Here is a 10979-nt window from a genome sequence, read left to right as displayed (position 1 = left end):
TAAATTATAGAGATATCTCTCCCCACAGAGCAACCACCTGGATACGGTTAGTATGATGACATTAGGATTTAGTAAGTTTAAAACAGGCACAACTGTGGTCTGAAAAACAAAACAGGGATAGCATTAATTGTTTAAAATTTTATGTATGAGATTCAAACACATCAATATAACCCCATCCATTTTTCATTTTTGCAGTACATTACTTTGCACAAGTCAAACTAGTTATGACTACATGTGACCATCCCTAAATGTGCTTTGATCCAAAACCAAAACTAATTATGACTGAATGTGACACCATACTGTGCCTCACTCCTAAAACTAAAAGACCTTCGACATGAAAAGATGAAGAAAATCAAAACTTCATTTTATGATTATTCTTTTCCACGCTTACCCGTCCCTCTTGTCCCTTAGCATTGACACACAATTGGAAACTCCTACCAAACTCCTTCCAATTCATTTATTGTTGGATTTGGAATACACTAGGAGTCGTAAACAGTGAAAGGGAGGATCATTGTCGACCAATTTAAAAAACCCCTTATCATATCAACTTGGGTTTGGGTAGTATTTATTTTGCTGCTCATGTCGGATGACTTGTATGCCTTGATGCTGGATGCCTATGTAGCTGATCAATCCTTCTGTACGCCTTGATGCTCGATGCCTTTGTAGCTGATCAACCCTTCTGTACGCACAGGCAAAACCTTGTTTTGTGGATCGTGTGTAGACCAACATCTGTGTTCCAGGATTATCAACGTGTTTGATAAAGTAAGTTTAAATTAGTGGAGTTTAAACATTTTACATTTGGTTTTTTCCAGATATATTTAATGATCAAATTTGCTTGTAATTTGTTGGAATTGTATATATCGGTGGTTCAGTCTGTATAATCCAAGTATCTTAGGGTTTTTGTTAGGGTGATGAATTCATTTATGTATTCAATAGTGTAATTTAAAGAACAAAAAATTAAGATTTCACCAAAAATTGTATTGCCAAATTTTGGTGAAAATTGCCAAAATGTAAAATGTTCAAACTCTGCATTTAAAATTCGATGTTTGGTAGCAATGATATTAATTGTTCATTCATATATATGAAATTTTCACAATCTAAAAATCAATGCCAAGAGACATGAACACTTCAATATAACCACACCAACCATATTTTGCAAGAATCCCTACTGAAGGTGAAACTAAGCCCATGAACACTTCAATATAACCACACCAACCATATTTTGCAAGAATCCCTACTGAAGGTGAAACTAGGCTTAGTTATGTTGGGTTCATCCTTGTATAATTATCAAATTACAAGTTATATTCTAAAATTAGGCAGAGTTAGATGGGGCTTTAGTTGTAAAAGCAATGATCTCATACTCAAACATTTTTGCCTCAAATAATAAGGGCAAGCTCACGGGTATTTTGAACCTATTCAAGACCATGTGCTCGTTGAGTGAGAGATCATTACTCAAGGGTCGTAGCCACCCACTAGATCATCACTTTAAAGTGATGTGGTGATGGTGAAGTTGGCGTAGGTCTTTGTTGTTAAAACATTGTTCTTACATGTTCAAACCTGTTTGTCCAAATTAATAGAGGCAAGCTTGCAACTCTTCTAAGCTTGTTTCGCACTGTATATGTGTTGAGTGAAACCATTCCTCAAGGGTTTGTAATGGCCACCAACACATCACTTTAAAGTGACATGTTGGAGGAGTAAGCACTCTCCTTATTTGGATCATTGCTACTGGTGGAGATATACTACCACTTGTCTACACTTATACTCTTATCTTAGTTATGGATGAATAACTAGGGCGACCTCTTGGAGAGATGATTCGTGGATGATTTTTCAATCTTAATGGATGATTCATAGCTAGGGTTTTTGGATGAAAAATGAATTTATTAAGTGTTCTTTCTAAGCCTTGTGGATGAAAAATGAATTTATTAAGTGTTCTTTCTAAGCCTTGTGGATTTATTTGTTGAATGTGTTAAGTGCATATATGCTTATCTTGCGATGAGGGTGAATTCAATTTGTGTTATTCTTGGATAGATCCTATCTTTAAAAGTTAAAATCCTAGGAAGATATTTAGTGGAGAATATTCCTTTTTTTTGTCTTGAAAGCTTGTGAAAGTACTAGGAAAATATTCTAGGGTTAATAGTGGATGACCCTAGTAGATCTCCTTACCTTTTTTTCAATAGTATATCATTTCACTCCATATGCCCAAAAAAATACAAGGCTCTAATCTCTTCCTATAATACTCAATCATTAAAATTAAATTTAAACTTTTATTTTGTGTTTTCGGGTTATATTAGGGTTTTTCATAACTTTAATTTAGTTTTCAGCTCTAATTAGGCAAGGTGTATAGGATTTATGAAGATTTGCATGGTTAGAAACAGAAATTATCATCATCTATTGCATTGCTAAATTACTTTTCATTCCTGTAAGGCTTGATATCTTGCATTTTAGGGTTGTTGCATGCTGTTTTATTTTCTGAAATAATTTGTTGCTTTAACCCTAGTTTAACTCATATTTCATCCCTAGTTTTTATTGATCAGTTAATTTTCAAATGGATGATTTATTTATCGATGTTATAAATCTATTATATCGCAGAAATTTACTATCTTTCACACAAGTTTTACAACAGCCATAGATTTTTCTTCTTTTGAAGTGTTTATGGTACCTTCTTTGACCTATATTGGCATGATATCATAAATTGTCTTAGAAACTTACATTCTCAAAATCTTGAAAGTGCTTTGAATGAACCACCTTGTTCTCATCTTGCACATCTTATCTTAGCGGTGATATTGTGAGTAGCTAATATAGGAGGACTTATGGTTCATTACCTCTTGCCTAAGGATTCCTTGAAGTTACTAGGGAAGCCTCCCTTGTCTTGGATTTGTCCTTCACTAAAGAGAGGGAAGTAATTGCCTAAGTGACAGTGGTAACACTTCCAGGTTACACTTTTCTTAGCCCCTTGTGAAATACTTTGCACTGAGGTGCTAGATTTTGTGATAACACTTCCAAAAGTGGTCATCCATGAACATGCAAAGTCAAATAAGGGGAGATATTCTTTCCAACTAGAGACATTTATGCAACCTATAACAAAAATGGCATAACATGAAAGATTCAACTATGAAAGAAAAATAGCAAGAATGCACCTCATCCAAAGTTCTTCAAGTGACAAATTTTCCTGTAACTTGAAACCAGCGACAACATTAAACATAAATTCCAGCAACATAAATTAGCAAATAGAGGTAAGATGGAAAAACACACATGAGTAGAAGCTTGAAAAATTCCCATAGCCATTAAGAAATATTTAATACAAGTCAAACCATTAAAGTACTGTTTCCTCCAACCATCAACAATCAATACCATAGGAGAGGCTTCTATTATATAGAGTTGTAGCTCAAAACCTCCTCAAATAAAATAATAATATTCAAGTCCTAAATGTTATATCTCTCATATAAAAAAATAAACAATAATATATTCTAACTATTTCTAATACAAGTCAAAACCCTATATCAACACAATAGGAAAATATATGGAAAATGTGGGGGGGATGCCACTCGTCTCTTCCACATGCAAAACAAATGCCTCGTTTGTGCTAGTTTGACCATGTAATGCCCTCCATAATGTCTCATGGATCATCCTCCAAGAGTGCGCCCTTTAAGATCACCTCTAAAAATGTGCCAAAATACTCCAACTCCTATGAGGGACATGTTGGCCTAATGTGATAAGGCTCAAAAGAGTAGGCAACCCCTAGGATAGATTTCCTGTTATCGTTGAATCTAGCAAGGGTCTTAGGAAGGGTTCCAAAGGGGCAATTGCTAGACTAAGTGGAAACAAGGACCCACTGTCACCTCAGTCAATGTCCCTTGCTCTTTACGGACTTTCACCGATGGGAGGAGTCACAGTATGAGGGAAATCACTATGAATGGTAAGTCAATGATGGGATCAATAGTGATTTCAAGAACCCATTAACAGGAGAAACTCAAATTATGGGTTTGCTTGCTTCAGAACCAAGATGTGGGGTTCTCCAAGAAAGCTCAAAGGAGGCCTAGACATAGGGATTAGAGATTTTTCTTGATAGGAAATGCCCTAGACCTAAGATTCCTAAGAGAGGAGGGTTTCTAAGCGACCTTTGTGAAATAATGAATGGTGAAGGTTTGGGACCACAAAGAAGCCCAAGTGGACCCAAGCAAGGTCTAGGGTTTCAGGTGAACTCTAAAGAAAAGATATAAACCAAGCAAGAGAGGAGAAAAGAATCAATGAAATTGGATTTTGCTTGATTTGTGATGCAATGACCCTTGATGAAGCAACTAACCAAGGAAACCAAGGGACAATAACGAAATTGGAACTAGGGCTTGAGATATTTCAAAATCTAGCCACGAAAAATCCCTCAAAATTTTTGATGGCCTAGAGGACACCCCAACGCAATTGTTCCCCAACTCGCTCTTGAAATGGATGGCTATAATGGATTTCGCTTGATGCCCTAGGAAACCTCTAGGGTTAGGGCTTAGAGAGGAGAAAAAGAGTGAAACAAAGATTCTTTAATGTGATCATCAAGGATAAGATGAGTGCCTAGCCTATTGGCAGAATGGAGACAATGTGCTTTCAATTTTTGGAGTGCTTTTACCCAATCAAGGAGTCTTATGACAACTTTGTATGGCCCTAGAGGCAACTACTAGGTTATCACAAGAATTTATACATCTTATTGCAACAATTTGATGACTTCACAAGGTAATTATGAAGATAATGTACCCATAGGAACATTCATTCACTATATGTACCCCAATGCAATTGTTTCCTAACTCGCTCTTGAAATGGATGGCTACAATGGATTTCGCTTGATGCCCTAGGAGACCTCTAGGGTTGGGGCTTAGAGAGGAGAAAAAGAGGTGAAAGAGAGATTCATTAAGGTGATCATCAAGAATAAGATGAGTGCCTAACCTATTGGTAGAATGGAGACAATGTGCTTTCAATTTTTGGAGTGATTTTACCCAATCAAGGAGTCTTATGACAACTTTGCATGGCCCTAGAGGCAACTACTAGGTTATCACAAGAATTTACACATCTTATTGCAACAATTTGATGACTTCTCAAGGTAATTATGGAGATAATGTACCCCTAGGAACATTCATTCACTATACCCAAACATGTAACATATGCAATATCCTCACAAGATCCAATTTTGACAAATTCACATTAAATTAGGGCAAAATTTCAGATTTCATGAGCGAAAATTCCATACATTAATCATGTATACAAGAGATAAAAGATAAGCATGAAATAACACTTACAAGTATAGCGAGTATATCCAACCATCAAATAGAGACAAAATCGAAGCTCCAAGACCAAGAAAAGATATCCAAACATCAAAATGCATCAATGATTCTCCAATTCGTCCTCAAATAGGTATAGCGAAATTCTCAAGAGAGAGATACAAATCCAAGTGATGATGAGGAATAGAATGATCCTCTCATCAATATATATGATCCTCTAAGGGTTCGATTTGCCTAATTAGGCCTAATGATGCCCCTAATAATAAAATAATGTGCAAAATAACATCCTTTGGTGACAAGCCCACCAAGATAGCTCCATAACATGAAAAATAAGCCTCTCAAGAGGGCCAAAATGATAGACAAGTAGTTAGGAGGGCCATTAAAAGGCCTTCTAGAGTCCAATGTGTGCCAAAATGAGTGGAAGGGCTCCACATATAGTGATGAAGGGGTTGGCCCCTTGATCTCTAAGCAAATGACCTGTGGTCCTCCTAAGTGTTTGTGGGGGCATAAAAACATCCTCATGGGTCTCCAAGTAGATCAATCGGGCCTGTATCCTGTATGTAAGGGTTGGGACAATGATGCAAGCCCTCCCTTTGTCTCCCATGGTGAGACACAACCCATCTGGACCCTGGATCATCTGCCAAGTGTGTAGCTAGTTGGGCAAAGTGGTCTACGTTGATCACTATCATCAAATAGGTAGAACACAAGCGAGCAATGGATGGTAATGGAGAGTCCCATGGCGTGGCTATCTGCTCTCTGCTATAATGGATACCCATGGCTCTCAACACACACCCTACAAATGCCAATATGACCCTCTGGAAGGCTTGGACCCCGTATAGGGAGACCAAACCCCAAGATGAAGGCCCACCTGCAATCCTATATAAGATCCAATGTGTCTCTTCACCTTCCAGTACAACAAATCATCAGTGTAATTGAGTAAATGAGCTTACAAACCATGGAATCAAGTGGACACTTCATAGTGGCATGCCCTTCCATAATGGGCTTTAGAGTGTATAGGTGTCTCCAAGTTCAAGAAGGAGGTTAACCAAGGAACCTATTAGGTGGTTTGAATCTCTAAGGGAGTGACAGGTCCATGGTATATCCGTCAAGTGGCAAGTGTCATGTGATATGCTAATGGAACAGAGTGGGGTGTCAGGGGAAGGCTCCAAACCACATGCCATAGTACAAGGGTAGCTAAGATAAGAGAATCCCACACTTGGGTGTATGAATGTAGGAGGGAGCAATCGTGGTTCATGAGTTACTCCGACCTTTGTTTTTCCACCCTTCTTCATATGCCTTTTTTCCTTTTATTGATTTTTCTTTTATAACTGCTTGGGGCTCTAGGGGATGAGAGCATGATGTGAATGATATAACAATGAATACCCCCTTAAGGTTGGGAAGTTCATCGCCCACCAGGGGTTGGGACAACCATAGTTCCTTAATGATGCAAGGGGCCAATATAGGGGGTCCTAGGAACTAGGGTGATGGCCATAATGGGGGTGGAGCTCATGTTTGGCTTTTGCCCACATGCTAAATTTGTATGTCCCAGCCATCTTTTGCATTTTATGGTATATTTCCTGTTGAGAGTGGCCAAATTATGCTTTTTATTTTCTTTTTAGCTGCATCAACGTCCAGGGCATCGTTCTAGGCGCGACCCAAAGTGTGGGCAAGGGGAGGGGGAGACCAACTCCTTGTGGACCTAGATGTGAAATATATGAAATGGAGTTATAATGAGATGAAGGGAGTGATGTATATGGTTTCGGGAAGCGGGACCACGCAACCAAAATCAAAATTTCCCATGTAGTGGCACTCCTAAAGCTAGTAGCCAATAAAGGAGATCCCACTGGACTAGAATACAAGGTTAACCACTAAGTTTGATAAAGGAGACAAGAGTACAAACCAAGACCATTCTTTCGGCTGAATCCCCTCACTAATCCATGCCCAAAAGTGTCCATGATAAGTAAACAAAAATACTCAACTACATAATGAATGCCATACCTTTGGGGTTGGAGGGCTCACCTTCAATAATATGATCATAACAGATGGGTGAGGGAGCATATAATGGCTAGCTCAGGTGGTGGAGATGGTGGCACATCGAGCTATTTGGTTGTTGCTGACTGTCCATTGAGGACCATCTAGGAGAAAAAATTCTCCTATGGGTGTCACCCATAAGCGGTGGGTTACGTATGGCTCCAACTTGGACATGATCTCTCAATAAAGTGCATGAACGTACTCGAACAGGGAGGTCATGAGAACACCAACAATCTCTTAGGACTGTAGACCTGTTACTTGGACATCACAAATTAAGCACATGGGGTAGCATGTTTTTTTGTGGTGTCTTATGATCACCCATGCTTATGTTAGGCCATAAAAATCAACATGAAATAAAATTTATCTACATGCAACTTTAATCTCAATGCAACTACTCTAGCATGATAAAAGAATATGATGTTAGTTCTAATGCACAAATCGATATGAAATGCATCCTACCCTTGACATGCACATTATCTCAGGCAAAGACTAAGTGTAATCATAGAGCCAATGCAACCAACATATCATTAGATCAATATAAACATGCCTGCCTATATGATTACTCATGCAATAAATCTAACATAGAAACGATTACATGGAGGATGATGTGGGTGGGAGGTGGGAGAATATGATACCCATAGTAGGTGGAAAGGAGTCCTAGATGAGGGGAGAGGCATCAATTTAGAGGCTCAGAGCCTTTCTTGCAAACACAAAATGGATGAATGAATGACGAAGCTCAAGAACTCTCTGTCACGATCATTGTTCATAATGTTATACTTTGTGGATGCCACAAGGCCATGATGGGAAGGGAAAGGGGGTTGAGGAATATGAAGGGCAAACCAAACCGGTTGCTTAATGTGATTGTCACGTTGGAGAGGGGCAATGACTGTGTGCTCATAAACTTGAGGGTATGCCTGGGAAGGGAAAATATATCTAATGAGGGGTTCTTCCTTGACATTATACTTAGGAGGAGGGAAGGGTTCACCAATATTAGTGATGGTATGAGAATGGGCAAGGCAAGGGCTCATGGGTAATGTAGCCATGTCATTGGGATCTTGTAGAGGGCAAGGGAAAGTAAGCTTAATGTCATCATTGGTATCATAAATGGGGCCAACTACCTCCAATAGACCTTCTTCATGCATGGGAAAACAATGATCCTCCTTTTCGGGGGTGTGAATAAGTATACCATTGTGAGTAGTGCCTTGAAGAAAGGGATAATCAATTTCCATTTCGTTGTCAGTATCATAAATAGGTTCATTGTCAAAATGATAGCTGCCCACATCCCATTTTCCCTCATGGATACATAAGAAATCAGAAATGTCAATCTTACATGGAGCTATAATATCCATATCCTCTAACGCCCTTTCTTGAACGAGAAACCCTCTTTCATGATGTTTATCCTCATGGGCTTGAATAGGGCTTTCATTGACACCCTTCTCATTCCCAATCCCCATGTTTGTAGCCTGAAGATCCTCTATGGGATCATGGTCATCATGATCTTCCTTAGAGTCATTCCATCCTTCCATATATCCCTCATTCTCATGAGGGTCCCCCATATTTGAATTTTCTTCAGGGTCACCTTGATCATCCAATTGATTACATTCTATGGGGCTTTGTTGTTGATTATAATATTTTTCATTGACTAGGTCAATTAGGATATTGAAGGTACAAGTATGGTGAGCAAGCTCAAGGAGACAGTTGGGATCCCATTTATAGGCACATTGTACATGGTAGAGTTCATTGCTCTTCAATCTACAATATTCAAATATGAAATCCCTATCCTTGTGCTTTATCAAATACTCATAATACTCAACACATTGGTCCATATTTTGCAATTTTTGAAGGTCTTCATGATCAAGTTTATTGAAAGGAAAGCGAAGAGTGATTTCTCTTTCATAACAAGCCATCTCTCATGATTTTGCATTTAGGATTAAAATGGAGTCACTAGGGTGAATGTAAATGCCTTGACAAATGCTTGCTTCACCCTACAAGCATTTAACTTTGAATTTCAAATGAAGAGCTAGGGCTTCGTTCTTCCAATAGACTTGCCAAAATGATATCAATAATGTCGCAGGGAAACAAAAAACACGCCTCGTTTCCTTGACAACGGAGCCAAAAATGTTACTGCTCAATCTAGAAAGGGTCCTAGGAGCGGTTCCAAAGGGGCAACTACTAGATCAAGTGACAACAATGGAACAAGGACCCACTGTCACCTCAGTCGATGTCCCTTGCTCTTTACAGACTTTGACCAATGGGAGGAGTCCCGATATGAGGGAAATCACTATGAATGGTAAGCCCCTGATGGGATTGATAGTGATTTCAAGAGCCCATTAACAGGATAGACTCAAATTATGGGCTTGCTTGCTTTGGAAGTGTAGGGCTCTCCAAGAAAGGCTCAAAAGAGGCCTAGACCTAGATATTAGAGATATTGTTTGATAGGAAATACCCTAGACCTAAGATTTCTAAGAGAAGAGGGTTTCTAAGCAGCTTTTGTGAAATAATGAATGGTGAAGGTTTGGGACCACAAAGAAGCCCAAGTGGACCCAAGCAAGGTCTAGGGTTTCAGGTGAAACTCTAAAGAAAAGATCTAGACCAAGCAAGGGAGGAGAAAAGGATCAATAAAATTGGATTTTGCTTGATTTGTGATGTAATGGCCCTTGATGAAGCCACTAACCAAAGAAACTAAGGGACACAGACGAAATTGGAACTAGGGCTTGAGACAGTGTTGCACGAAGCGCCCCCCCCGGTTCTAAGCCCCGAAGCGCGTCCCGTACGAAAGCGCCTAGGAAGCTTGGCCGGAAGCGCCGCTTCGGCTTTTTAAGCTGCTTCCTGGAAATTTGGAAGCGTTGTACGGAAGCGCCGCTTCCGAAGCACCGAAGCGCGCTTCGTATGGCGCTTCGGGCATCGGAAGCGTGGCGCTTTGGAGGAGGAAGCGTACGCTTCCGTATGCTTCCAGAAAAGCTTCCGGAAAAGCGTTTAGAAAATCGTTTTTTTTCAATTTTTTTTTTTTTAATTTTAGGTGAGTTTGCTTGTTGGGGGTGGGTCCACCTTGGGTTAGGGTGACGAATGAAGGCAAAAAAAATATAAATATAGCAGATGCTCCCTCATGGTAATGTTAAATTCTTAAAGTAAAAGTGACATTCTCCTTTATTTTTCATTTTCATCCTTTTACTTAAATTTTTAACATTACCATGAAATGACTCAGGATGTTTGAGAGTGGTTCCAGCCTCATTGGACTTCATATGGAGAAAATAGAATTTCATATCCTATTCAAAATTCAGCAGACTTAACAGTTTTCAGGAATTCAGGATCAATGGGATTGTGGCACTTCATTAGATTATATCAAGTATGAAGGTATGCGATTAGCATTTAATCAAGAGCACCAAGCCCTATATGTACCCTAGTGTTGGTGGTGTTAATTGTTGAACTCCTTTGTCACACGGCACGCCCTTAGCAGAAAATTACCTTTCAATCAAGTCAAAATCATCGATCAAACATGTTAAGCTTTTTCTACCATATTTTAAGTCTTGAATTAGGTAGTTTGATCAAAATTGGGCAATGTTGACTAATATCCCTAGGCAATCGAGGTAGAGGCAAAGGCTAGACAAGAGGAGAAGAATCTAGATTCTAGATCATTAATGTACAATGGATGTTATATCTATCTTGATCTATGCAAAAATATGCATG

At 39.0% G+C, this 10979-nt stretch overlaps 1 long non-coding RNA gene across 1 annotated transcript in view; it reads left to right on the top strand.

The window, feature by feature from the left end:
• Positions 1–214: 214 nt before the first annotated feature.
• Positions 215–10979, top strand: part of LOC149241438 (uncharacterized) — a 307235-nt gene continuing 296470 nt past the window's right edge. Inside the window, exon 1 of the long non-coding RNA XR_016245627.1 lies at positions 215–762. This is a non-coding gene — a long non-coding RNA (uncharacterized LOC149241438). The remainder of the gene's footprint in view (positions 763–10979) is intronic.

The sequence above is a fragment of the Pinus tabuliformis genome, chromosome 8, assembly GCF_031772625.1.
Source record: "Pinus tabuliformis cultivar Carrire ecotype Pingquan chromosome 8, CPIR1, whole genome shotgun sequence".
NCBI classification, from domain to species: domain Eukaryota; kingdom Viridiplantae; phylum Streptophyta; class Pinopsida; order Pinales; family Pinaceae; genus Pinus; species Pinus tabuliformis.
Note: the sequence above shows the minus strand (reverse complement) of the source record. Positions and strands in the feature narration are given on the sequence as shown.